The sequence below is a fragment of the Tursiops truncatus genome, chromosome 14 (genome assembly GCF_011762595.2).
Source record: "Tursiops truncatus isolate mTurTru1 chromosome 14, mTurTru1.mat.Y, whole genome shotgun sequence".
NCBI lineage: Eukaryota > Metazoa > Chordata > Mammalia > Artiodactyla > Delphinidae > Tursiops > Tursiops truncatus.
In genome coordinates, this window is record NC_047047.1 from 60,405,654 (window position 1) to 60,429,572 (window position 23,919).

General features: G+C 38.2%; 1 long non-coding RNA gene across 1 annotated transcript in view; it reads left to right on the plus strand.

Annotated features, from left to right (window-relative positions):
- LOC141276396 (uncharacterized) overlaps positions 1–23,919 on the plus strand; it is a 245,760-nt gene that overhangs the window by 44,377 nt on the left and 177,464 nt on the right. The window contains exon 2 of the long non-coding RNA XR_012325894.1: positions 15,330–15,424. This is a non-coding gene — a long non-coding RNA (uncharacterized lncRNA). The remainder of the gene's footprint in view (positions 1–15,329; positions 15,425–23,919) is intronic.

Below are 23,919 nucleotides of genomic sequence, written 5' to 3' on the forward strand. Positions count from 1 at the left end.
ACAGAGAAGTGGCTTATGAGGGGGATCAGAGCCCGAGCAGGAGGAGCAGAGTGTCTAGTCTACACTGGGGAAGGCTCAGCATATGGTGTAGGAACACAGAGTGATGTGGGATATGAGGAAGGTGTCATAGAGCGGAGAAGATGGCCATGGTGCTGATCTATTGGTTACACACAGGAAGACTGATCAAATATGTGACATCTCAAACTGGGCTTTCCCCAGTGTGGACACGCTCTTTGTTCTTCCTATTTGGCCTCTGACATCCATACCAGGTCAGCCATCCATGTGGACAGCTCTCTTGCTTTGCCCCACTCAATGGCTTTAGGATTGAGTTATTAGGAAGGGTAAGGGAAAAGGAAAAGAAATAATTGTATTGTGCTTTTTTTTGAATTTTATTTAATTTATTTTTTTATACAGCAGGTTCTTATTATCCATTTTATACATATTAGTGTATATATGTCAATCCCAATCTCCTAATTGGGAGAAAACAATTGTATTGTTTTTATCAATCATTTTTTGTTATCTCTTCTTCCTTTTGCAGTCACCATTCTCTTACAAGCTGTCCATATTTGATGTAAGTGTGTGTGTGTGTTTGTGTACACAGATTCATTCCCTAGCTCTCTTCAGGTGAAAGGTCATGGAGCAGCAACCCCCACTATAGCAAGGGGAACATCGAGAGCCTGCATCTTGGTCTCTAATACCAGGAACCTGGAAGGGTGGCAGGTTTGACAGAAAAATCTTTTCTAGAGTGGTAGAATCTACATACAGTAGATCTGCACACAGAAAGCAGAGACAAGTAAAGGGGGAAAGGCTGAGGATGCAAGAAAGCAGGAGGCGGGATTACATTAAAGTGCTCTGAGTGCTTTTCTGGGGAGCCTGGTTTTAAGTCTATAACTGACTGGCAGCCACTTGAAACGGATGAAGGTGGTATTTAGGTAATGGAATGGAGTGGTTAAGAGCTTGGGCTAATAAGTCAGGATGCTTGAATTCCTGTTCTGGTTCTGTTATATTTAGATGTGATATTGGGAAAGCAACTCGATCTCTTTGACTTGATTCTTTACCTTTAAAATGAGGTATCATAAAAACACCTACCAAATGATTAAATGAATTTATACACATAAGAACCCTGGAAAATGCCTGACTCATGGTAACACTCGATAAATGTTGACTATTATCATTTTTGATGGGCTAATGTATAGAGGGCTGAAAAGCTTTTTCAGTAGTTAAAGTGAAAGGCAATGAACACTTGAACAAAGGTTGTGGTAAGGGGCTACATTGTTGTGCTAACAGAGGGTTAAATTTGCGATGTTTGAGGAGCTAAACATGGGGAGACTTGGTAACTAGATTGGAGCAAGGGAGTGGATTTGCAGAAGTGGATGGGTGATATTGCCATTCATTAAAATGGGAAACGGTGGGCTGAAGATAGTTAATTCAGTTTGGTGTGTTAAGACTTAGGTGTCCAGGTGGAGGTGCCCCACAGATAGTTGGGTATCTGAGTGAATTCTGGAGAGAGGTAATGAGCTACAGCCTGTTGCTAAACCATGAGACTGGATGAGGGAGTTGGACAGAAAGTAGAGATGAATATTTGAGGGATGTGAGATGGGTTTGACACAGATTCTGTAAAAAACTCAAGAATAAACAACAGCAACAAAAAAGCCATGTAGGGGACATTTGTGGGTTAGGATGAAGCAGAACTCCAATTTATTGAAAGAAAGATTGTGTTCCAAGTTTGATGATAGTAAGGTGGCCCTGAGAGTGAAGAGGAAGGTCTTTAGCACATGGTGAGCAATTTTAGGAAAGTTAGATACAGCTTCCATCAGGTTGTCCAAAACACTAAGCTTTTATAATTGATGATGTTCACATATGATGGCCATAAAGTTTTCCATTGAAGCATTTTTCCCAGAGCTAAACAGAAAGTCAGACTGGGCAGAGCCATTGTTGCAATCAGCATGGTTTATGTTTGATCCCATCTTCGGTTGATTGTTATGCCTCAGAAGTCCTGGCCAGGCACCTTATGTGGTACCGTGTCTTCTTAGCAGATGGGAATGAGTGTAGTTATTCAATGATTTGGTATATGCATCAATTTTCATGATCAAAACAGGATTTTCTGTGCAGAGTGTCTAGTCATGAGGTTAAAAGGATAAAATGTCATTATATCTCCAGCACAGAAGTGGATAGTTCTGAAAACTTAACAATTGCTTATGCAAGTTAAAAGTCTGTTAAATTTCACTCTGATTTGTGTTCATCTGGGAACTTATGAAAATGAAGCCTTTCAGTCCCAATTTGGCTCTCTAGAGGAAGAACACATACAAATCCAGTGAATAACCCAGACTGACTTTTATCTCTGAACAGGTGAATCAGGTGCAAAAAAGTGGAATGTAGATCTTTGTGTGTGCCTTTCTTCACATTGCTTTTGCAGAAGACAGCACAATTTGGGAGTTGTTCTAAATGTAAGGAAGATCTAACGTACAGCATGGTAACTAATAATACTGTATTGTATACTTGAAATTTGCTAAGAGGGTAGATCTTAAGTATTCTCACATCACACACATAAAAATGATAACTTTGTGAGGTGATGCATGTGTTAATAACTTGATTGTGGTAATCATTTCACAATATATACATACATTAGAACATCACATTGTATACCTTAAATATATACAATTTTTATTTGTCACGTATACCTCAATAAAGGTGGAAAATAAAATAAAGGTAAGGGGAAATACAAAATTAAAGAAAATGTATCAATAATTTCACTATATAAAATATTTTAAAGTTTAAAATATGTAAACAATAATAAAAATTTTCCCACAGAATAAGAATGGTATGGCCATGTTTACACATTCAAAGTAAAAATGAGAATTCAAGAAAATTCTCAGATAATTACAGGAAAAGAAATTTTACTCAATCACATTGAGTTTTGGTTAGAACTCCTTTCTGCATAAGGGTTTCAATGCTTTATTTTATATATATAATTTTATAATTATATATATAATTATAATTTTGTATGGTAGTATATTTCAGTTTTCTACTACTCTGTAACAAATGAGTCCAAAACTTAGGGCTTGACATAAGCATTTATTTTGCTCATGACTTTGTGGGTCAGGAATTCAGGAAGGACTCTGCTATATGGTTTATCTCTGCGGAGTGTGTTGTCCACTAGGGTGGCAGGGGCTGGAGGCTCCACTTCCAAGGTGGCATCTTCACTCATGTCTGGTGTGCCTTAGCAACTCTCTCTCATTTTCAACTTCTTTCTGTCTCTCTCTTTCACTACATGGTGTCTCATCCTTCAGAGTCTTTCCACGTGACTTGGACTTCTTACAGCATGGTGATGTCAGGGTAGTCTCTTGGTTTAAAGAGGCAGGAAGCAAATGATTCCTACTTAAGGGTTATACCTGCACATGGCTCAGAGTCAGTTCTGTATTCTATTGGTCAAAGCAGACACAAAGCCTACTAGATTCAAGAGGATAGAGAAATAAATTCCACCCTCCTGGTGGGAATATGGAAAGAAAGGAGCATGTGTCGGTGATACTGCTGCTATCATCTTTAAAATGTGCAGTAGGCCACAGAGCAGAACCAGGGAGACACTACAAGGATTCCTGTGCTTCTCCTAAAGGGTGATCCGCAGACCACCCGCATTAGGATCACCTGGAGAGGGGGTGCTTTTTAATATGTGGAGATCTGAGCCTCATTCCAGACTTTCTAGATCAGAATTGGAATCTCTGTGAGTGGGATTCTGTGGCTTCAACAAGCCTTCCAGGTATGCTTATGTGCACTAAGTCAGTGAAGAGTATTTCTGAGCATGGCTCTGGAAACAAAAAGACCTGGATTCAATGTGACTGCCACCAACTGGCTGTGTGGGCTTTGAAATGCCTTCAGTCTCTCAGCAACAGTTTCCTCATCTGCAAATTGTGCCAAGTGATACTACTTGCTTCCTTGTGCTGTTTCTGAGAATAAAATACATACCACGTGGTCTGGAACACTGTCAGTACATTAATAATGAAGCTTTAGTGAGTTGGTGGGTTTCGTTCTCCAAACAGATAATGACTCTTTAGCATGTAGTGAGGCATTATCCACATGAATGACCTGGACCTGTATTGTGGCCACAATTAAATTCACCAGTGTGCCAATCTGCCAATGATGTGTGTACGTTTTCTCACTAGAAGCCAGCAGATGAACAAGTATGGACCTTCCCGTCTATTTAGGGAGTTGAATTGATTCATGTATAAGAAAGAACTAATTTACTGAACGATAAGCACACTAGCTGACAATAACCTTGAAGTTGTTTGAAAATGGTTCCGTGAAATGGTGGGTACACCTTGGACAGTAAGACACTCTTGGCATTCCATAACTGGGTGAATTTCAAATATGTGTTGAAATGGTCCCTACAGACTCAAGGCCTGCTATTAACATGACAGTGGGACTGAGGCATTTGGTGGGAGAAAATGGAGGGCTGATCTGGCAATTGAAACTAAAGGCTCAATTTCATACAGTTGTTGACACTTTATTATAATAGGATTGTAGTTAAAAATATTAGGCATGGACAATTATGAATAAATTCTGAGAAACCTAAGTTGTTGTTGGAATGTTTCACAGTTAGACTGTCAACCAAAGCCTCAGAAAAGACTCTTAAAGTGTTTGATTCTCTTCTAGATGTCAGCTACAATGTATATGAAACTGTAGCATCTGAAAAATGGGCACCATATGTTTGTGATAGTGAAAGAAGAGTGTTCAGAAGAAGATAGAAAGCACCCACGTTCTGTTTCTTGTCCCTGAAGAACTCTTGAAGTAACATTCTTTTTTAAAAGTCAACATACTTGAAATCCTATACTTAAATGTGTTTTGTACAGCTCAGAAAAAAATGAGAAAGGCGTCCTGGGAGAGGTCCATTTAGAATGATAGGCTGAATTTTCATGCACCCTGTGAATTTTCTGTGTTTTTGGTCCTTTTAGGAAAAAAAAAAAAGAAAAACCTCTTATTTATGCAGTACACGTTCTTCTAAAGCACTTTAAGCTTTGTGGCTGACAGCGATCTATATATACCTATCTAATAAAGTTCCAAAGCATTCCTAATTTCTATTTCTTTATGTTCCCTTGTTTATTCCTTCTCTACCTTTTTAAATTTTTCTAAAAATCATTCCTTACATTTGTTTATTTATCTTCTCTATCCATTTTGTTTTGACTTCCACCCATCCAGTTTATCCAGTATTTGCCCTTGGAAATGATGACAGTCCAACAATGACCACGACAATGACGACAGAATCAGTTAATATTTGTTGGGCATTTGCAGTGTTTCATATGCTATGACTTCCTTTCTTCCTCTCCTTTCACCTGTACTTCTCCCCCTGTCTTATACTTTGAACTGTGGAAGTAAATTTTCCTCCTTTTGTGATATACCTTCATCAGAGCCATGAACACAAGTTGTGAGCATACTCTATTATTCTGTTCCAGTATTCAAAATATAGGAGGAAGAAACCACCTTGGAGCAAAGAACAAATACACTCACCATGTTCACATTTAATCTCAGGAAGCATATCTAACAGAGTCTATTAATTTATTGTTTCTTTTATTGTTAACATCTGTGACCAAGAAAGGGAGAAAATTTTCCTTTCGCTTCCCTCCTGCAGAATCAGGGGACCAGAAGAGTTAACTAGATAAAATGAAGCTCTTTTTTATTTAGCTGAGGCTGAGATAAACACTCTCTGTGCCAGTAAAGGAGGAGATCTCAGTTATAGGATGAAGCGGCCTCAATGAGCACTTGAGCAAAGAGCTCCCTGATCACCTGTCTGCCATCTCCTGGGCCCCCTAGGTATCAGGAATTTGTGGGAGGAGGAACTGGGGAGGGAGATAACCCTTCCTTTGTGCCTTGTGCCTGAGTGTGTTGTTTTCATTTCCCCAAATCAGGCATAACCTTAGTATCATATTGGAGTGCAGACTGCAGAGGTGAGCAGAACTTTGCTTCTCTCTGGGAGAGTCCACCATTGATATTTCTTTCATGCCTAATATATTTATGAAATCATTGTAGAGCTCAGTAGCCAAAACATATCCTAAAGAAATCCATGTAGATTTCTTCTGTGCAATTATGGATTAGGAGACTAACAAGAGGTTTTTGTTTTATCAAGCCTTTAAGAAATGAAACAGAGGAGGAAGTATTTTCAACAATTTTTGAAAATGGTAAAATTAAACCAATTTAAGGAGTTGTATTTTCTGTGCTGTTGCTTGAGAACAACCCACTTCTCCATGAAACTTTTATCTTAGTTGTCAGGACCAGGACACAAGCATGACTCAAGCCATTTGTATTCCAGGCAGACACATAAATTTGTCTCTAAAGAGTCAGAAAATGGAAGGAAGCAATGTAGGTGGCTTGAATGAAATGAACAAGGAACAGTGTGGAATGCCTGATAACATAGCTGTGCCCAGGACTAACTGCTGCCGTAATTGATCCCTTTGGAGGCTGAAAGAGCCTTGACTTCAGAGGGAAAAGGGGGAGGAAGGGAGACATAAGTTAGCATGAATTATGTCAGGTGTTTTTCACCTGTTACCTTTACTCTAGCCAATGAAGCCAGTAGTATTACCCAAAATTTACAACCAGTGAAGTCACATTGCTGCTAAGTGGTAAAGGCAGGATTTGAACTTGCATCTGTCTCTTAAGCGTGTGTTTATTCCGCTGGCTCTTGCCGCTTCCCTGAGAAACTATGTGCTTAGAATTTCTTCCTTAAATAATTGGAGTTACTAATAACATTGAATAGGTAATATTCCAGGTCCAGTGTGAGCCTAGAGTAGTTCTACCTATCCTTTTTATGTATGTTTGACCCAATGCACTAGGCTTACTCATTATTAGATAAACATTTAAACTGCACTATATATATCTTGCATAATTTTGCTAACCCACATAAACTTTTCCTGTGTCTCTAGATTTAATGATTATTCTACAGAACTTTCGTATGTTTTAAAGGCATTATTGGGGGGAATATTTGTGTAGTTATTGTTCTAGATATATTTTGTTCCATCAGAAATTCTCTAGTGGAAACTTGATGGCCCCATCATGTCCTGCAGAAACTGTCAGCTTGCCTGAGCAGCTCTCTGCTCTCATGTCAGCATGGAGTTTCTACTCTTAAAGAGGGTACATCTTCATTTTGGTCCATTCTGATTCATGATGTAACAGCTCAAATAAAGGAGTGTGGCTGTTCACTAGAATCTGTGCCAGCCCCTATCCATATCATGTGGTTACTCCATAATGATGCCCTGTCACTTAAAATGGGATTTTGCATGAGTGCATCATATAACTAAATTACCCTGTTGCAAACAGCTTATTTTCTCCAGATCCATAGTCCAAAAAAATGACATAAGAAATGACATATTCGATGCCTTAGTACCTTGATTTCATTTCTGGCTTTGCCACAGCTTGCACACGATTACAGATGGCAGAAAATTAAAGTGCCCAGCCTTCAATTTTTTGACAATTACTATCTTATTTGTGCAGAAAGGGGCTTACCAAGAAACCAGCTCTGGCAATTCCTTTTCCTCTCCTCTGCACGTCCTGAGAATGAATCAAAGGCCTGGTAGCTAATCTGCAAGGCTGAGAAAACCTGGGCAGCCAAACCTGTTTACCACATCTATAGCCTTTGGACTCTTTGCAGCACCTGAGTCTGGAGCTGTGGATAAGTTAATGTTAAAATAATGGTGCGATCTGTTGGCCTATGTTGTGATAAACTGCTATTGGAGGAACTGACAAACACTCCGAAAGCTTCCTTTCAGGATAAATTCCAGTGACTCTCCTCTATTTTAGCAACTCAACATCAGGCATTTGGATTTAACTACATCCTTAGCTCTCTGCTCTATATTTTCCTCTTTTTGTGTATTGATATTGTTTCTATTAGGAAAAAAATTTCTACCAATTTTTTCTGTCTGGAGGAGACTTTGTTTTTGCTTCTTCATTATTTCAGACTCACAGACGGGCAGATTCAGAGTCAAGGGAACAATTTGTAGGGCTCATGATTTTCCATATGCGGTAACAGACACACACCATGAAAAATTCTAATAAATGTTTGCTTTCAAAAAGATTCCTTGAAATCTAGTTTCTTACAATATACACAGGGCATCACTCCCTAAATTCAAGCAATCAACATGCTGCCTTTCAAAACCACTTTACAATCTGACCTCTAGTCTCCATCTTTACCCCTTTGTTCCCAGCATCTCAATATCTTAGTTCAGTATTTGTCTGATTGTTGCCATAGCTCCTTATACCTCACCCCTCTTTCAATACTAATCCATCTTCCTTTATTGACCAGGTAACTTTCTAAGAAACAAATATGATAATGTTAGTGTCCTGCCTGAAATACTCACGAGAATCCCCTTTGCCTGTAGGATACATTGTGAACTTCATAGCATGACACTCATCATCTGACCACAACCTGCCTTTCTCTGATTGGTTTGTTTATATTTTTATACCATTATATTTTGGTAGCCCTTAGAAATGCATAAAATCTAATAAGCTAAAAATGAAAGCAGAGAGAAATCAAATCAGAGGGATTAATGATATTTTATTTTTCTTTTTGCTTTACCAAGTTGATGAAATTACCCTGTTAAAGTGGCATGAAAATCATTGCTATATTAGTGGAGGCAGCCAAAGGAAATTTTACATGAGTGTTCTGTAATTAAGTAGACAGGAGAATTTACTTGCCCATTCTCCCTTCTCAAATCCTATCTTTTCTGTCTTGGAATCTATTTATGTTATAGCACAGTTTACACTCAAATGTTTGTTTCTGTTAGTATAATGTCAGTATTAATATGCAAGCATTGCTTTTCTAGCAAATGAGGAAATGTATTTTAAAACTTGAAAAGTTTAAAAAGAATTTAGGCAATGTATTGCTTTCCCCGGTCTGGGTTAGGGCAGAACCAGAAATTACATTAGGCTAGTCGGTCTGATATAGATGCAGGGAAAATTAAGATGCACTATTTGATGGGTAGGCATAATCCATACAGAGCAGGGAATTTTAAGTATAAAGGGAACAGGGAACAGCATAAGCAAATGCATAAAAATTGAAAAACACATTATACATTTAAATTATTGTGAATGAAAATGTTTGGATAAAAAGGAAATTATATGTCTGGAAATAGAAAGCAATATGGGCAGAAGTAGTTTTGAGGACAGAGTACAGAAGATCTGAAATGCCAGAGTAAGGGGTCTGAACATGATTCAATAGGCAATAGGGTGCTATTGGAAGAGTTTCTACAAAGTTAGTTTGAGCTGCTCCTTGTACATACAGGTAGATATGCCGGGTAGGATACAAGATGTATGGGATTGTCCTGACCCCAGTCCTTTCAAAGCCTCCATTTTTGATTTGTGGAGCTTTCCACTATGGAGAGAAATGGAATCTGCAAATTTGGACTCCTGAATGAACAGGGTCAGTAACTAAATGATACACGTGCAAATTCCACCTTAGATGATATGCCTTTGTGACCTTTGCCAGCAATCTCATCTGTGTTTTCATTCATAAAATGAACGAGTAGGAGGGATGTGAGTGGAATTTGTGAGCATGTCACAATATTGCAACTGAGGGTCTTTGCACAGCACAAGAAGCTGGTGTCAGAGGCTTCCCAGGAACTTTCATAGGCAAGCAGAAAACTGAGCCCTTAGAAGCGAGAATATTCTGGAGGAGGAGGTGATAATCATCAGTGGGAGGCTGAGCGGCACCCATGCTTAGGACCTTGATAGCTATTAAAATATGTACTGTATCAATTGGTTAGAAAATAAAAATAATCACTTGTGTTGGAAATGGAAATTGCAGAATAAGTGTTAAAAAGAAAATAAAAATCTATTTTTTTAGATTTAACCATCTAACCATCCAGTGGTAACCACTGTCAACATTTTGGTGTATATATATATATAGAGAGAGAGAGAGAGAGAGAGAGAGAGAGACAGACAGACAGACAGACAGACAGACAGTTAGTTTTTACCCCCATGCACTGAATGGCATTATCCTGTACATACATGGGACTTTATAACCTGCCTTCTCTTTTAAAGTGTACAAGAATATTTTCCCAGATAAAAGTTTTTTTTCTTTCCTCAGAAATAATAGAATGAAAATCTGAGGTCAGCTTATTTCTGGCTTAGGCAACTGAAGACAAAATGGCATATGATTGCCATGGAGTATTTAGTGAATATTTTACCTTATTATAAAATCATAAGCTGGGGCATGCTAACTATACTGATATAAATCACGCTGTGATAAACATAAATTCTTTCACATATTTATTTGCTTCCTTAAGATGAATTCCCAGAAGTAGAATTTCTAGGTCAAAAAGTTGTAAACAATTTTAAGGATGTTAATGAATATTTTCAAATTGTCCCCCAGGAGGTTTGTATAATTTACATTCCCCTCTTTCCTATGTATATAGGTCAATCTTGAGATTTAGGGTATGATGTCTTAATGGATTGTTTGATTAATAAGTTCTGTGAATGTGCAATGGCACTGGAATGTATTAAACATCAGGTCAGGCTGTTTGCAGTAGCTGGATGTAGATTGTCACTCCCATTGATATTTTAGAAATATTTAAGCCGATGCTTAATAGACGATAAATAGCATGTATCATATCCTTTGATTAAACATAAAATATTTATTATAACTCCTGAAGGTATTGGAAAAATCAGCAAAGCATATGAAAATAGTTAATCTGGCTAGTTACACATTTATAATGTAAGAGGTACTTTTCATGTATTCATTAAAGTGGAATCAGATTGCAGAATTCTCAATAATTTAAATGAAATGTTCCCATGGAAGGTACCATATGCTACCATCTGCATTTTGTATGTTTTATTAATTCAGGGGGGAAAAATCTTAAGAGCTACAGGCAAAGTGTAGTCAAATTTAAATGAAGCATTTATTTGGTCATGTCATTAAGGGGATATATCTGTATAGAGGCAAAATAAGTATTATTGAATTAAGTTTTTAAATCCATAAAGGACCCAACAGGGCAAGACCCATTTTCCAGATTGGAAAGGAATGCAAAGAGAACTTACTCTCTTTATCAAAAAGTATTGATAGATTCTATGGGAATGTGATTAACTCAGCATTTTTTTTTCATTTTATGTGATATTAGCTACAGATTGGTGCATTTGTCAAGAATACCTGATGACAAAATTGATGAATTTATTCCTATAAGTTGCTACCACTCGACTATCAATACCACTCCAGAAATCCCTAAAGTTTTTGAGAGAGCAAAGAAATACTTGCCTCCTTTCCAATGACAACATTTGGTAATAGAGTTTCTAGGAGTTGTGATCTAGTATAGAGAGTCTCATTTGTTTAAATACAAGATTTTAAACATCTATCACCTGTCCAACTGTTGGGTTAATTGGCATACTTAATTTTAGTAAATGAGCCTTGCTGGATTTTAAGGGTCTTAAGAATACATACCTCATTTGGAAACTGGATTCTCATCATTATTTTATAATGAAAGTGGAGTGACCGTACGCACGTAAAACTTCTAGAGCTGTACCTGTCTGTTGCAAACTCTTAACAAATGTTAAGCTGTTTTTATATAAAAGTAGTAATACTTGTTTTGATGTTGCTATGGCTGTTTTATTATTATTGCTACTATTACTACAATCAGGAAAATAGAGTCAACTTTTTTCTTCCACCTTTTCAGAGAATTGCTGACTGATAAAACTCCTGCAGGTCAGGAAACTTCTTCAAATGAGGGCAGGAAGTATCTGTTGAACACTGTTCTAGGAAATTTCATTACGTTGAGATCCACACAATAGGTCTCTTCTGCTCTTTCACTTCTCAAAACAAAACAACAGAAACAACAACAACAGCACAAGACTATCTCAAATGCTGATTCCTGTACTGGTTCTTGAAGCATGAATGACGCTTCTCTGGGTGGTGTGACCAAGGGGGCTCCACACTCTCTCTCGTAGTCTATCTTTCCAGAATTGTGGCCAAGCAGAGATCAGTGACCCAACCTGTCCCTGTTCCTGCTTTACCCTCCTGACAAGATAAAGTGAGGCTCACCAAGTCAAGAAAGAAAGGCCATATAAACACAGGTGTGTTGTGTTGTCTCTAAAAGTGGTTCAAACGTCCTCATTCTTTTCCTTTTAACTTTTAAATTACATAAAATAAGGAAATGCTTTGTCTTTAATACACATCTGTTGGGGTTGTCCTCCTCTTTAAGGGGTAAAGCGGTCTTTGGTACTAGGTGACTTTTAGAGTGAATGCTGAAAGGACATCTATGGAATTGTCTCTTCGGCAACCCCCTCTCTCTTTTTTTTTTTTATTGTTTCACATATTTAATTAATCTGCCTGACTGTGCATTGTGTCTGTTTTATCATTAAAATTTTATTTTATTTATTTTTTATACAGCAGGTTCTTATTAGTTATCCATTTTATACATATTATTGTATACATGTCAATACCAATCTCCCAATTCATCCCACCACCACCACCACTCCCCCCGCCACCTTCCCCCCTTCGTGTCCATATGTTTTTCTCTACATCTGTGTCTCTATTTCTGCCCTGCAAACCGGTTCATCTGTACCATTTTTCTAGGTTCCACATATATGCATTAATATACGATATTTGTTTTTCTCTTTCTGACTTACTTCACTCTGTATGACAGTCTCTAGATCCATCCACATCTCTACAAATGACCCAATTTTGTTCCTTTTTATGGCTGAGTAATATTCCATTGTATATATGTGTCACATCTTCTTTATCCATTCATCTGTTGATGGGCATTTAGGTTGCTTCCATGACCTAGCTATTGTAAATAGTGCTGCAATGAACATTGGGGTGCATGTGTCTTTTTGAATTATGGTTTTCTCTGCGTATATGCCCAGTAGTGGGATTGCTGGGTCATATGGTAATTCTATTTTTATTTTTTTAAGGAACTTCCATACTGTTCTCCATGGTGGCTGTATCAATTTACTTTTCCACCAATAGTGCAAGAGGGTTCCCTTTTCTCCACACCCTCTCCAGCATTTGTTGTTTGTAGATTTTCTGATGATGCCCATTCTAACTGGTGTGAGGTGATACCTCATTGTAGCTTTGATTTGCATTTCTCTAATAATTAGTGATGTTGAGCAGCTTTTCATGTGCTTCTTGTCCATCTGTATGTCTTCTTTGGAGAAATGTCTATTTACGTCTTCTGCCCATTTTTTGATTGGGTTGTTTGTTTTTTTTAATATTGAGCTGCATGAGCTGTTTATATATTTTGGAGATTAATCCTTTGTCCATTGATTCATTTACAAATATTTTCTCCCATTCTGAGGGTTGTCTTTTCGTCTTGTTTGTAGTTTCCTTTGCTTTACAAAAACTTTTAAGTTTCATTAGGTCCCATTTGCTTATTTTTGTTTTTATTTCCATTACTGTAGGAGGTGGATCAAAAAAGATCTTGCTGTGATTTATGTCAAAGAGTGTTCTTCCTATGTTTTCCTCTAAGAGTTTTATAGTGTCTAGTCTTACATATAGGTCTGTAATCCATTTTGAGTTTATTTTTGTGTATGGAGCAACCCCCTCTCTTGTCTACTCTCTTCTCCATGAGATTCCATATGCCTGTTTCAGGGGCAGTCATTTTCTCACCTGACCCTGTTCTCCTGGCTAAATTTCTTACTATTTGGAGAAAGGTGGTCTGTGGGGGAGAGAAGGAATCCAGAATGAGAAGAACACAAAGAAAAGGGAGAAAGAGAAAGGGAGGGAGGGAGAGAGAGAGCGAGAGAGAAAGAGAGAGAGAAAGATTCATCACCTGTGTCCTAGCCCTAGTTCTTCCTGAGGCTCATTTACATCCTTGACCTTTTATTTTTTTGATGATTCAACTGTAATTTGGATTTCTTGAGCCAACCATCTTCTCTTTGATGTTTAAGCTGGTTTGGGTTTGCCTTGGGTTTCCAATAGTGCAATAAAGTAAGTTCTGACTTCTCACTGTTAACTGTCCTCTCTGACTTCTCATAGTCACGCAAGCTCTTGAGAGACTCAGAATTGTTTATCAGATGGGTTGTACTTACTATGCCAAGCATTAGACCCGACAGTCTCAGCCTGAGCATCATTTCATTGTAACATAAGATGGGTACCATTGATCAGCCCTTGGTGCTGGCAGAGTTAAGTGCCCTAATATAAACACCATAGTTTATCCAAAACAGAAGTTGCATTTTAATCTAGTCTATATTTCAGAAGCTGAAAAACTGCATGTTCTAGTGAACATCATATGTGACGTGTCCTACTCATTTATGCCAGTTCTCCCACTTACTTATTACACTCCTCCATTTGTCATGTGGCAATAACACTGAGCAGCTTTTCTCTTTTTTAAGACAATTACAACTTCTGTAACTCAGAGAGCAAATTGTATTTTGAATTAAATTAAAAACCCATAGGAGAGGGGACTTCCCTGGTAGTGCAGTGGTTAAGAATCCACCTGCCAATTCAGGGGACATGGGTTTGAGCCCTGGTCCGGGAAGATCCCACATGCCGCAGAGCAACTAAACCCATGCGCAACAACTGCTGAGCCTGCACTCTAGAGCCCACGAGCCACAACTACTGAGCCCGCGAGTCACAGCTGCTGAGCCCGCACGCCACAACTACCAAAGCCCGTGCACCTAGAGCCCATGGTCCGCAACAAGGGAAGCTACCTCAATGAGAAGTCCATGCACTGCAACGAAGAGTAGCCCCTGCTCGCTGCAACTAGAGAAAGCCCGCATGCAGCAATGAAGACCCAATGTAGCCAAACCCCCCCCCCCAACAAAAAACACCCATAGGAGAGATCTTGATGTCTGGACATATCTAAAATCAGTCTGCTGAAGATGTTGTGATTATTTTGGGTTTGGAATCCTTTAACACACTAACATTATATGTATTTCATAGTTATAGGTGCTCCATCTCTGTTTTGCTAATGTAATCCTCATGCAGGAAAATATCATGAATTCAGTTAGCCATTCATTTTATAAGTGTCTATTTTTTTTGGCTCATTATCTGAATAACAGGCACCCTGATTCTCTATCTTGACCTGTATTATAAATAAATCAGGCAACACAGTCAACATTGTTAGAGTTGTTGAAATGCAGGGCTGGGTCTAAAGTGAGATGAGTGAGGCAGTGAGGGTGCAAAATGCAAGGAGACACTCTCAGGATTGTGTCAGGCGTCTCTCCTACCTCACCTTGTCCTGGCCCTGTTGAAAGGCTACAAGCTAGTTTAGGAGATGTTCACATGTGTCCCATTAGAAAATTAGCCAGTATTGTATTTGTACCAAATGTGGGATTAATAAAAAGCCAGAAAAAAAGAGAACTGATTCATTAGCAGAGCTGCCACGTTTACCTTTTTTCTTTCTTTTCTCCATCAGGAAAGGCATCCCCCACAGCTTTCAGCACAGGCCTGTCCCAGGAAGCATCACGTGAGATTAGGAAGACCACCTGGGACTCAAGCTCACATCTTTGAGTGAGTTTCTCTTGATTATAAAAAATCAAAATAGCCAGATGATCTCTAAAGTTCTTTTCAGCCAGGTGGTTCTGGGGCTAAGATATTTCCTCACTGGTGATTTACTCAGTAGGTTCTTGAATAGTTGTTGGGACAGAGTAGAAGACTGCCCTGGGCAACGAGGATCTGAGTGATGTTTGTTTTCAGTTGCCGTATCCTCTTTATTGCATCCTCCTTTTTCTTATTCATGGTCCATCTTCCCAGCTCTTTGAAGCTCCAGGTGCTCTTGGGCTCCCTTACTCATAGGGTGGGACCTGAATCCTGTTTTCACAGTGTGGGAATGACTAGTGACAATTTGAAACAATAGTCCTCTACAGGAAATGTGCAACTGGTAAGGCACAAGCAAGACTTGAGTTCTTAATAAGTAGGCAGAGATGTGGGCAGATTGGACATGAATTTAGGACAGATGAGCCAGGACAGGTAAGCTCAAAGTTTAGCTCCAAAGAATGGTAACCTTTGATCTAAGGACAAAGACCAGATCCTCTCTGACCCTATTCCAAGGTTGGCAAAAGGGGGCTGATAGTGAGAGAGGCAAGCCTTGCCTCAAGTCTCATAAGGATTTGTTGCAACTTATTTGGATAGAGCTGCTAAGATTACCCCAATTATTTCACATTTTGGCAATACACTGTTCAATTTTAGCTCTGTTTTATGCATTTAAAATTTGATTCCTTCAACTAAGATTATAATTGAGGTCATGTATCTTCCATTTCACCCAACATAATGCAAGGAAGGTAGCAGGTGGTCAATATTTGCTCACTTTAATTGAATTCACACTGCAGAGTGTATTTCTCTCACATACATATGTGACCCTCATGTTGTATACTGTTAATGTTGGTACCGCTTGTAAAGATCACAATATCATTATTTTAACATTTATTTTTCTTTTAAGGAAGTTATATTTGAATCTCCCTCTCCTTTTGTTTCAATAACTGTATTCAGAGAACTCTCCCAGCACTTAATCCTATGTGATTTAATTGAATAATCAAGACTTCATTCTCCATCCTGAGATGATCTGCTGTGTCTTTTCCAGCTCTTTCTATCTGCATTAGCTGATACAGAATTTTTTTCATAGCAATCTGAGTTCTTTAAAAGCTTTGCTTGGGCCAGACTTCAGACATCACCACCAGTTGGCAGTTTCAGTTATCAGCAGAGTGATTCTCAATAGCTCCCCCAGCTACACCCCTCCCTTGCCAAATCAAATTTAAAAAAACAAAAACAAAACACTAACAAAGGCATCTCCTAACTTAGGGCTTCAGTTACTTTTAAAGCACCACGTGCTGATAATATAACCACATGACCAAATGTACCCTCCAGTAAAGTGCCTGCAGCAGAATTGAGTTCTGCATGTTTGTTTTAACCATGAAATGCATATGCCATCTGGCATATTTTGCATAAAAATGAAACTGCTTTCGTGGTTGAGTAGGTGCCAAAATGGAATTGTATAACAGTAATAAGGCCTTTTCTGGTTCATGAATATACCTTAGGTGATGTTTCAAGCATGAAACTATAGATGATGCTAAAATAGTCACTTTTTTTCTCTTCAGAGGTGAAGAATATACCGAGTGAACTCACTCACTTCTATGAGCTTAGAACCTAGCCACGATTTTTTTGTGTGTGTGTGTGTGTTACGCAGGCCTTTCACTGTTGTGGCCTCTCCCATTGTGGAGCACAGGCTCCGGATGCGCAGGCTCAGCGGCCATGGCTCATGGGCCCAGCCGCTCCGCCGCATGTGGGATCTTCCCGGACTCGGGCATGAACCCTTGTCCCCTGCATCGGCAGGCGGACTCTCAACCACTGCGCCAGCAGGGAAGCCCTCGATTTTTAATGTAGAGAAAAATAGCTGCAAATTCTTCGTCTATGATTTTTGAAATGTAATTCCAGGCTTTAATTTAGCCCTGGGTTTATGCCTCTCCAAAATAACAAATTCAGGACTAGAGACTGGATCTTTTGCCTTCATAATGAAAAAAAAGTGTCTGAATGTCTAGAGGTTTGGGTTTTCTAGAATATATCCAACACATAGATGATTGACAGAATTTACTCCTCCTTTTCCATTACTTCAATATCGTGCTGCCAAATTCCAAGCCATGCCCCCTTTTGCACTTTCCCTAAGTACTCTATATACCTTAAGAAAATGAGTCTTACCCATGCCAACCTCGAGGGTGCTGATGCAGGTTTAAGGAATTTTAGAACACTGTATCAATTCCAGTGGAACATACTGCACTGGTTGAGGAGTTGTCAGGGATGGAGATAATCCTTCATGGTTAAAGGTATTTGTAGAAAATTTTGTGCATCTCTGCCATGTTGTACATGGTCCTCTGTCTATAATAATTTATTTTCTGGCAACCTTGGGACTCAACATTTGTCATGCTTGATGTTCAGATTTACACAAAAGAGTTCTCTTAATACAGCTTTATGAATCTCATACATATTTGTATCTCTTTCCAGCATAATTTTAGGCCCAGTAGAGTTCAGTAATAAACCATTCCCTTTGTTATCAGGACCCAATATCTATTGCATCTAAGCAATTTTCAAGTCTTTGAAGACATTTGCCTCAAGAACTTGCTGCACTACAAGCATAAGTGCCGTCAGAAATAAGGCATGCATCTGCTTACCTGGTCAACTTATCTCCAATATGTATATACCTTTGCATGCACCTATGGAGTCATTTATATTTCAAATGACACATTCTTATACCACATGATGGAACTTTGTGAGAGATGACCTGCCTATAGTATCTAGAAAAGGATGAGACATTGTGTAGGTTTCTTGCATAGGCTTTTATAGCTGGAGATGAAAGGTTATAGCAATACTAACCTTTTAGTAATTTAGTTACAAGCTTGTCATTCACATGTGACTTCTGATTATTGCTCTGTGTTTTATAGTTCTATTAGGCTTTCAGGGTATAAAGATTATAGCTGACTGGCAGATTCTAGTCATTATCTTGTTTTGCTTGGCTTCCATCCGTTTTAGAAAATCTATTTCACTCCTGTGAACAGAAATGACCCTGCTTAAAAGGAGCAGCACAGAGACCCCAGTGAGACGTGTGCATGGAGCCATCATTTCGTCCGTTTCGCAACTTGTAGATGGCTTCGTAGATGAAATGCCCAGTTTGAATTTGATCTTGTGGGGATGGCATAATATCTGTGGATCTGTAGATTGCCTTGTAGATGAAATGGCTGCTTTTTCAGCTGACTTTTTCATTGATGGAATCACATCTGCCTGAGAGCCAGAAAAAAGTCATTGTGGACAGGGGAGAATACACATGTGATATGCAATGTGACACAGGCTGAAAGAGATTTAGCAGTCAAAATTATTTACTTATGCTTTTCCCCTGCCACTTCCTCAATTGATATACTGCATTAAAGGTAAGCTTGGGATAATCTGTGAGGATTAATAAAGAGTTTTGAAATTCTGAAGACTACATCAGCACCTCATTGGCTGGCATTTTAAAGTTTTAAATTCACTATCTCAAAATGTTCAGGGAGAATAGAGAATGGAACAGAGATTGTAGAGATGGGAGTATTCCTTGGGTTTTGTCAGCACAACATCCAAATAAGAGGATGCTAAGAGAGAACCATTGTCAACCATCCAATGTTGTACAGAAACCCAAATCTCTCTTTAGATGGCAACATCTGGGCATTTGGCACTGGGCACAAAATATTTTCGAATGAACTGAATTTTGTATTTATTTTTTCAGATACTTTAGAGTTGTGTAGACCCAGATTTAGACTAACACCTCCAAATAGCACTGCAGTGTTTCTACCAACTATTATTAGATACACCATTATTCATTCATTAAGTCAGTCAGCAAATGTGTATTGAGCCCTTACCAAGGATTATTTCAAATTCTGTAGATCCGCTGGTGAATAAGTTACACTGGGTCCTTCCTTCTTGGAGCTCACACTTGTCTCTGAGTAGAAGGCTGAAGGGAGAATTTCTGCCCTGAGAGAATGCTTGATAGGGTCACCTCTCTTTTCTCTAACACTCCATTGGCAGTAATCAGGGGCAGCTGGCTTTATATGCATAATCTATAGACCTCTAACTTTATCAAGTACTTTGCATTTAGTCCAACAGTCTTTTACATGTGTTTTCCCAATTGTGTCCCATCTGCTGTTTAATCCAATAGTTGACTTTCTAATTTCATTATTAAAATTTAAAAAAAAATTTTTTCTGTGAGCTCTATTTAATTCTTACCCAAGTATATCTCATTATTTTCACAGTCTCCTGTCTCTTTTTAATATTTAAACAAATACTCTTATTTCTATAACCATATTAAACATAATTATTTTAGGCTAAACGTTTGATACTTCTAATATTTGCAGTCTTTCTGGGTCTGTTTCTTTTTTTAAATTATGAGCACATATTTTATGGAGCATAATTTGTGGAAATTCTTTTGAGGACAAGTTTTAAGATGTTTTCCTCTAAAGAGGATTTTCATTTGCTTATGAGAAGTAAACACTCATTCTAAACTAATTTTTAGGCTCTACATCCCTCCCCCATGTGAGTAGTGTAAATTCTGGCTGTAACCATGTGAGTTTAGGCTCATAAATATAAATTCCCAGGTGGACGGTTCTACCTCTCCCTCTCCTCCATCCAGAGCCAAGATGAGATGCCAAGTGTTTTCACTGTCTCCTTCACCAGAGATTTCTTTCCTAGTTTATCTCCTTTGATGAAGGTGTTGCTTTCTGCAGGTTCTGGCTTTATGTGAGATTGTCCTCTAAAGGTATAGCTTCCCTTTGCTGGTTTTAGTATCATTATGCCTCAGCTCAGATGCAGCCTCTTCAAAGAGTACTTTCCTGACTGTCTGAAGTAGACTTCCTGGTCATGCCATCCTATTTTATTGTCTTCATACCCTTATCAACACCCAAAATGCTCTAGTTATCTAGTTTATTATTATTATTAAAATCATCTTTCCCAGTTGAGACTGTAAACTGCACAAGTGTGAGAACTTCCTTTTCTATTCACTGCTGCATCCTCAGTGTCTGAGATGGTGCTCTGCCCAAAGTGGGCCCTCAAAGAATTTATATTGAATAAGAAATTGATGGAATGAACTAATAGAATAGGTTAATGTTATGGACCACCATACCACTCACTACAGAAAAGTTAGCTCCCTTCTGGTCTTCATACCCAGGTTGTGTCTAGCTTCTAGATACAGTCAAAATAACTGTTGTGCTTTGTAATTGTTACTTTGGTTCAATTGCCCTTTCCTCTATTCCTTCCACTTTGACCTGGAGGCACCCTCACATCTAAGTTGGATTGAGCGAGGGCTGAGAGCAGTCAGGCTTCCACTGTATGATAAAGTGAGGGATGAGATCCAGGTATGGCTGTCCCATGACTTGAATCCTTTAATAACTGTAGCATGGCCCTGCTGCCAGATGTCCTTCCTCAGGGAGGTGAGGGTAGGATATGGTGCTAACCCCCTCTGTGGCTATAAGTCTTGGGTGGTGCTTAGTTCACTCCAGAGTCAGAGAGTATGGGGAACTCCAGTAGTTATACATGAGATGGCCCATGATATGTCAGCATATTGCTGACTATCCCTGTCTCCTTTTTTCTGGCTTTAAATCTGGGTTTCTGTTCTTCTTTCCTTTTCTAAGTGGACCAGTACCAGTTTGTAAATTTGACCTCTAACAATAAACCTACAACTGTGCCTTGTTGATTTCTTACCTCTTTACAGTAGTTTCCATACCTAATCCCAGGTCCCCAGCTCAAATCTCTGCTTCCTGGCCTTTTTTTTTTTTTTTTTTTTTTTTACCACTGCTATGCTTTGCCTTTGTCCTCTCTCATTTGAAAAAAAGTAAAAGATGAATTTAGGAGGAAAAGTATAAACAAAATCAGCCTTCTTGTTAAATACTTTAAAATACGCGCATACTCTATTAAAATAGCATAATCTTATTAAAGCAAATGTTGAAAGTAAATAGAAAAATAGAAGAAAAAATCATCTGTTATCAAGCCACTATATATATATATATATATATATATATATATATGCGATTTTTAATTCTGACTTTTTCATTTATTATGATTATATCTTTAAAAACACTTTTGAATACAGTCTGTCATGGCCGCATAGCATTCCAGTTAATGGATACACGTTTCCTCAGGCATTCACCTACTATGAACATTTGCATTGTTTCACAAGTCATATGTTCATATAAATGTTTTTAGACCCATTACATAATCCATATCATGGGTTATCTCAGATCCCACTCTGAGAAAATGAATTAACCCAGTAAAACTTGTTATTAGTTGAGGCCAGAGTTGGCTGCAAGATGCTCTAAGGAACTGTGCTCTGTATTGGATCACATTTTGGGAGGCAGACCGAGGACTTAGTCTGGGTGTGTGCAAACATAAGCTATATGCATCGCGTCTGGAAGGCTTCCTCTATGGAGATCCATTTGGGGGATGTAATCTTACAAAGTATGGTGGGATCCATTCTTTGGTGCACGGAAATCACACATCTATACTTTTCTAAGTAAAATTTTATAATTCAAGAAAATTCCAATTTTTTTCCAGTTTTATTGAGAAATAATTGACATACATCACTGTATAAATTTAAGGCTGGAATATTGAAATGGAAATGAAGATGAAAATAAAAGTAAATGGAAATTCCTTTTGTATCTTTAATGAGATCCAAAAGCATTATGTTCAGATTTGCAAATTCATGAAGGAAAGCAATATGTTAAAGTGACGTTGCTTCTGTGTCAGGGATGTCATCATTGCTTGGATGCTCATTAAAAAAATTAAAGATTTATGGTTCTTAAAAGTGTGAGATCAGAAGTGGCACTGATTCCCCACTATATGATGCATATATTTCAGAGATTGAACTAAGTTGGAAGTAAATATCTTCAGACACATATCTTGAAAGTAAGATTGGATTAGTTTATTTTTATCCTAGGAATCTTCTTAAGGGTGTTCTAAGTAAGCCATGATTCTTTTTAAACAAAATCACTTCAGCACTTCTCTGTGAAACTCATGCTAAAAAATAAAAAATGAAAAAAGAAAGAAGAAAAATTAAATCTGTAGGGGGGCGATAATCTGGTCCTGATGGTAAAAGGAGTACAGCTATGTTTTATGAAATATCTTTGCTCTGCTGACATGGAAGTGACATCATGTTCCTTTTAAAATATCCTTCCGGAGTAGTATAAATGAAAACATACTTTCCTCTGACTTCCTTCCTTCTAACTGCTCTTCACCCTGTCTTTGGTCTTTCTGCTCTTATCTGCCATTTCTTTTGTCCCTTCTTCGCCCCTCAACCCAATCACTTTGATCTGCATTTCCTTACAATTTCCACTCCATTCTTCTTTAATTTGAAACTTCCTTCTTTATTTCTATAGCATCATTACTGCACTTGAATCTTTCTTTTGAATCAAATAATCACATTGATTATGAAAAAAGGAAAACAGTGTCAGATGTTGCCCTCTCCCCATAAATAACAAAAAACTCCACAGATATAAGTATTAAAATGTTTTTCTCATTTTAAGGAAAGAGTTTTGCTGGATGTCTTTGATCTGTGTGGCTTTATGATAGACTATCTGCCTTTGAAGAATAAGAAGGATAATGATGTATAGTGCTGTTTGCACTTATTGATATTTTTATTCAAATAACTTCTCATTGAGTGGGTAAACTTACAGAGCTGACTTCTTCAAATTAAGGGAGCAGATTGGTTAGGTTCAATCAGTCAAGGCTTCATGGAGGAAAGTGATGACACCCAAGATGTTCTCTTGAAAGTTAAGTAATAAATAATACCTTATATCAGGGAAGTCATTTATATGTTGTTCCTACTTCCACTGCTGCACTTGGCTCTCATGATAGACATCACTAATCAACCAGATCATTCTTTCCTGTTTGAACCTGGATATGGTCCCACACTCCTTCTAGGCATTACAGTTAGTCACTATAGCTTAACTGGATGTGTTACTTAAGTTGAAATCGATTTGCCTTCTTTGCTTTAGACAAGGTCATTGTATATGCCTAATGACCTCCCATCTCACAGATGCTACAGTACATATAACCTATGAGGTAAGTATTATTTTAAGGATTTTACAGGAGGAAATGCTGTGACTCAGAAGGATTTAAGTAACTCACCAAGGTCATGCAGTTGGTAATAGGAATAATTTGGTTCTTCTTATGATAAGATTAGTATTCTGTTCTCTATGGTTACTTAAATAGCTAACTGTGGATGTGTGCCTCAGAAGTCCTAAAAAGTAGTTAGCAAATGGTAAAAGAAAATTCTAATTGTTTTGGGGGAAATTCTTGTTCCAGGGTAGCAAGGTGGCATCGAGGGTCGGTGTTGAGTGTAAGTAAAATAGGCTGCCATCTACTTGGGGTGGATGGGAAATACCAAAAGTGGAACCTAATATTCCTCTGAAACTCCATCCCCCATCAACACTTCCATGAAGACATATCTCACCTCCATAGTGCTTGGAATCCCAGTGATATTTCTTTAGATTTAGGGA